The following is a 6473-nucleotide window of genomic DNA, read 5'->3' as shown; positions in this document are numbered from 1 at the left end:
GTTAGCAAGTCCTTGATTTCAGCAAATGTGAGCTTCATCATAAAAACCATATAATATGAAAAGAATGAAAGAAAGCAACAGAAGAACAAGAAAATGGTTAAAGAGCATCATGTTACTGGACACTAAGGGAGCACGCAGGGCTCTGTTGCCAGCATCGCTTCGTGTGAGCAGTGACTTAAGGTTAGAGCCCCACATGAATGAGGGACCCTCTTCGATTCCATCTTAAGCTTGATGGACAGCATAGGATCTTCAAGGTCACCTTCTTTGGTCGGATCGGTCTGCATGTCGCCATGGTGATTGAATTGCGGCTACGATCTTGATTACGGGATCGTTGAGATGTCCCTATAGAGCATTTAGAACTACAGCAACGCCACATCATTACATAATAGGAGAATTTGGGAAATTGGTCGACTCCTGTAAAGCTATGGATAGCTAGTAAGAAGAGGTTTTCTTTGAAAGTTGGGGAGGTTAAAGTCACGCACGACAACCTCCTTGCCTTGCACTTTTCTCAATGGGAAGAGGCTCGATGTAGTGAGGAAGCAGGAAGAGTTAAGGTTTGTTCTGTCTCGGTCAATGAGAAGGGCTACCATCTTCCCTAGGAGGGATCAAGATCGGATTGCAAGGACGGAAAGTCCTTAGACATCGCAATCCTAATGTCTTTTATTTGAATCCATAAGAGCATACGGTTCACGAGATGAAGAGGAGTAGCCCCTTCCTCTACCACCACATGACTAGGCCCTCCTCACCACGTGGCAAATGAAGAGGTTGCATGGTAGTGGGAGGCTGCAGTGACACATGAGACTAGCTTGAGAGATGTCCGCATCAGCGCCAAGGCGGGAGGGCATCATGCTGAATCTACGAGTGCAGAAACAGCGATCTTGTTCCTCGCCCTCGACCACGCAAGCGATGGGATACCATCATCAAGGCCCGAATTCCTTGTTATCGGAGGATCTTGAGATGGAGCCAAGCCCTGGACCATCCTAAGGGTGATCCTAGACTTGGTGAAGAATTAAAGGCTGCCATTTGATCTCACTCGATCCCGGCCATTTCCATGGATACACATTCGAGTTTTTTGACAGGGCAGGTGTTTTGAAACAAGGTTGATCGATTGGGGACGGGAAGACTTCCCATAACCAATAGAAGTCCTACAATGATAACAAAAAGGTAAGTAATCTCTCATATTGGATCACAACAAAAACACGATGTTCTTCATCGTTCAGGTCCATGATTACCTCTCCATAGTGGTGGGTAAGAATCTCCGAGCTCAATACAAACTCGAGCATACTTTGCTCCCAACTAAGAGCACGATGCTGTTCATCTATTTTAAGAAGGCGTCCGAAGTTGCTCACCAAGCTCTCAGAATGTCTCCATCGAGTTCATCCGGAAATGGTGCTAGCTGGATCCAAGTTACAGCGAGTTGAGGATGACAGAAACATGTTGAAAAGGAGTGCTAGGGAGTTAGGCTGCGAGATAAGCCTATTCACATGCATGAGCCATTGAACATAATGTTATGCATGACTTCCTTGGAGCTACATTGGATGAGAAAAATACCGGTTTTGGAAGATCGGCGGCGGTGACATCCCCCACCTTCCACCTTTCCAAGAGATCGGTTTTGATGACATCAAGAGTGCGACCAAGAAACTTTCCATACAAAGCCGTTAAAAAGCGACTTTCAGCGAATTTAGCCGTCATCAATTTGAAAGAAATCAAACACGGAAGCGCTTTAATTTATCTAGAGGCGGTCCACGAACAGCAGGATTACTTTGGCTTGGAGTTATTTGCCTACTGCAACATTAACCCAACTCCTTCAAGGGAAAGGCGCTAGAGCGAGGTGACAGCGGTTGTGCTTAGTAATAGAGTGCAGAGATTGACCCCACTTGCCATGACCGGTGAAACACACGGAGCTTCACGCAGGAGAGCTTCACCCTCCCTTGAGGTTTTCTCCGGGGCGCATGAAGGTTGACCAAGAAGCTTCTTGAGATGAAGTTAAATTCCGGAGTAAATGGAAAGTTTCTATTAATATATATAGAAATATGGAGAAGCTACATAATGGGACTCTCAAGCAAGGCTTTTGACTTAAGGAGAAATGGAATACCAATTCACCTACTGATGGTGGTTATTTGTGAAATTTTTGGCTTGACATGCATACTTAAAATACTTTTGGAGCCAATTTTTAAAGCCATTCATTTACATTATAATAATAAAAAATGGATTTTTTACCTTAGAAGACTTTGCCTAAAACCTCTTTATTTATTTATTTATCACTAGGTTACAAGCATCTTCATTTAATGTTTAAGTCAGGGACGGGTACAAATATGGAGCGCATTTGCAAGCTCAACAACACCTTGCCCTCGTCTTGCATAGGTTTCGATCTCGGAACCTCTCCGAAATAAGAACCTTACGTAAAGAACTCGATATCAATAGGCCAAAAATATCCTTACCTTTCAACCCATACCATTAACATGTTTTTATTACATGAAGTTATATGTGGATAAAGCGACAATCACAATTAACTGGGGATGTCACATAGAGTCAGATTGATCATCCTACCATGTCCCTTCATTTGGAGCGTGAGGCTCGGTTTACAAACTTGAACCCACACGAAAATTTGTTACCACCACATTGTAACTGGGAGAATTTAAATTTGTTGGCATGTTAACTTGTTTGTATTTTCTTCTCATTTATTCCATCTCCTTTCATGGACTCAGTGGGCTTAGTGAGTCATGTTGCTGGCTGACCAAGGTGTGACTATTCTGCTATCAGTTACGAGGCCAAGCTCTATATATTATAATGAGCAATGCTCATGGCTCGCTAATGTTAAGGTAAACTTGGGCGGCCCCTCCCTTGCTCTGGCTTTGGTCACACGCGAGGCATGCTGAGGAGGTTTGCTTAAGAGTGTTGTTGAGAAAGTAGGTTAGAGCACACGTAATAAGAGCATAATTGTGTTGATGAATTTATTCCATGTTTATGTAAAATCTTAGATAAGTGTTTTGTCTATATTGCATTAAAAAAAAGTTTTTTGGTGAAGTAAAATATAAGCAAAGACTTCATGTTTCTAATAATAATAATAATAATAATAATAATAATAATATTATTATTATTATTATTATTATTATTATTATTATTATTATTATTTTGAAAGATGTGGATAAATCAATTTGTTCTCCACCTCATGCAACACATGGGATAAATTAGGAGTACTTGTATCTTTTAAGTGTTATTTTACTTGTCATCTGAAAATAATTTTTAGTGTTTTAACTTTTATTACAATACATGTAAATAATTTTTTTTATTTTTTATTTATCTAAACTTTTTAATATCTATCTATTTATCTATCTATCTATTATTATTATTATTATTATTATTATTATATATACTTGACAATATGGAGTCCTAAATGCACACACAAAATTTTTATTATTAAATCTCAACTATACATTTGGAAGAAGCCGAACCCTGTATCTTTTATATGACAATCAAATTAGTTTACTGAAACACTGCTAAGCTATTACCATAATAGTCACATAATTTTTAATTAAATATAATATTTTTTAATTTATTTTTTATAAAGTTCCTATGATTTTTCTATTGAAAATTATGTGTGTGTATATATAACTAAGCTAAAACCTCTGCGTGGCCTGAAAAGTATAATTAAAAGAGGGGAATTGAGGCAATTTATGAAAGAGTGAGGGCTGGCAAGTAATTTAAGTCAAATAATAAAGAAAAATTGTACTCGTGCTCTTGAAATTACAACTCAATCATACCCAAAGACGTTGACACTAAAAAATAAAAATTAATTAAAAATTGAAATAAATTAAAAAATATAGTTTATTAAAACTTTTCACAACCAAACAAAAGATTACCTAAGAACAAGGGTAATGGTCTTTGGGTGAGTCAATTGGTGATACATTCTTCAAAGACATGCGAATAAAACTCATTAGAAATGAACCAATCAATCCATACTTTTCTTTTTTCAATGTTTAAATCAACAAATAAATATTTCAACTACGAATTTTCTTTGTTTTGTGTGCTGTCTGTCCAAATTAAAATTTTATATTCCCATAATAATAATATTTATAATGGAAAATAATATATATATATATATATATATGTGTGTGTGTGTGTGTGTGTGTGTGTGTGTAAATAATCAAAGTATATGATAACATATCTCAATTGTAAATAAGCCACGCTTGTGTGAGTTTTTAAAAATTACCACGCCATTACCATGATTCGACCCTTGATTTTTCACATGCACATAGGGGGCCTGATATCAATAGGTTAAGTCATTGTGGGTTAAATTTTTAATTATATAGATTTGCTTGGTAAACCAAGGCTATTATTATTTAATATGCAAAAATATTATATATATATATATATATATATATATATATATATATATATATATATATATATATATATAAAAGTAACAATATATATTTACCACTAAAAACTCTACAATATTATAATAATATTATAATGTTTATAATGTGTATAATATATGAATTAAATTGCTTTTTATTTCATATCATTTTAAAAATATAAAATGGTTTTTAAAATACAGAAATAAATTAATTTAACTCATGATAAACAAAAGTCTTCTATTTATCATGATCTTTTATATTATTTTTCTATGAACAGGGAAATTCAAGTTTTTGATTAATCAATAAATATTTTTAAAATATGTTTTCCAAAAATATTATATTGGATAAATAAAAGTTATTTATTTATCAAATTAAAAAATTAATAATGATAAATATCCTATCTCATATTAATTTTTATGGGAAGTTCAAGTTTTTCATTAATATATTAATCAATTATTTATTTTTAATATTTTTGTAAAAACTATTTTACTTGTTATCTTTGTTAATTGGGAGATGGTTTTGATTGATAAGCTTCAAGGTTCAAGGATAATTGATAGGTTTGGTAATTCTTCAAAAAAACTATTGTAGGTTACGTGAATGCTTGTGACTACTTGATTAATCGATTTGAGACATGATTTGATAAAAGGTAATTTTGTAATTTTTGTAACATTGTAATTTGACAAAAATTAAACAATACCAAACTTAACAAACATGACCATTTTATTATATAACAATTTTTTCATTTACTTTCAGTTTTGAATGGATAAATATCTTATCCGTTGAGTTTGATGCTTTAGCTAAAAAAATAATAAAAATAAATAAAAATAACTAAAAAATACAAATAAAAACTCACCACAATGAACCCTATGTGGTTACAAGGTTAAATGAGTTGATATCAAAAAATATTACAAGTTCTTATATTGAAATCAAATTTTGATTATAAAATAATTACTTTTCATATTTAATGTGTCTATGATTGATCTTATTGCAGAAAATAATATTTTCAGCAATTTAATGTGTCTATTATAATTTAATTTTAAATTAATTATAAATTATTTGAGGTGTTGTATTGCTATACCCAAAAGATATTTGTAATTTGATCCTAAATTAATTATGATTTATTAGAGAGAGTAAATTGTAAATAATATGTAGTACAATATCTTTTATATACAATTTTATCAATTTTTTATTAATGTATAAAGGATAAATATTTTTTATTATTTTAATTTCATTTAAATCGAAATTATCCTTTAGTTGTCACTCATTTTATTGAAGAATCAAAACATAATTGAAATGATTAATTAATTATAGCATTTTAATATCTCTATTCGATAAGAATATATATTTTTTTTAATTTTCAAACTTCTAATTTGGTTTTCAAACAAGTTAGAGAATCCTTCGATTTATAAATAATGGGAGAATCAATAAACAATTTTTTAAAATTTAAATTAAGTTTTTTATTTTTAAATACTATTATCAAAATTATCAAAATTATGTTAAACATTAATTTTCTTAAACCCGACCCAAGGGAGACTCGGGAAGGTTTCTGAGTCATAGGTCAATGATCAAATCAAAATTGACTCTATCATGAATATAATATATATTTTTATAAATATAATTGTATATAAATATGTTAGATGTATTATCAATTAATAAAAATTTTAAAAACAATAATATAAAAATTCCAATAATCAAATGCCCTTTCTTATAATTTATAAATATTAATATAATATCTTAAATAAAATAAAATAAATATGTGATGATAATCTAATATTATTTAAAATATAAATTCAAGCAGAAAATAACATTAAAAAATAAATAATAATTTTTTTTACGTAACTCTTTCACTTTGAGTTGACCCGGTTTGACTTGATCAGTTCAACTGGGTACTCGAAACTAAGACAACCAGGGTCGATTACTTGTTTTAAATAATAATAGTTATAAAAATAGGAAAAAAATTATTGTTTACCCTTGTGAATTTCAAATGTTCCTAAACTGACCCCTCCAACTTTGCCAAACTCAAACACCCTTTCCGTTATTGTTTAAGTTCCTTTTACCCCTCATTGTTCACTGAATGGGTCCAGTATTATGAAATTTAATTTTTTGCCCTTG

Source organism: Dioscorea cayenensis, chromosome 8, assembly GCF_009730915.1.
Source record: "Dioscorea cayenensis subsp. rotundata cultivar TDr96_F1 chromosome 8, TDr96_F1_v2_PseudoChromosome.rev07_lg8_w22 25.fasta, whole genome shotgun sequence".
Classification (NCBI taxonomy): Eukaryota; Viridiplantae; Streptophyta; class Magnoliopsida; order Dioscoreales; family Dioscoreaceae; genus Dioscorea; species Dioscorea cayenensis.
The sequence above is the reverse complement of the archived record's forward strand: the minus strand, read 5'-3'. Positions refer to the sequence as shown.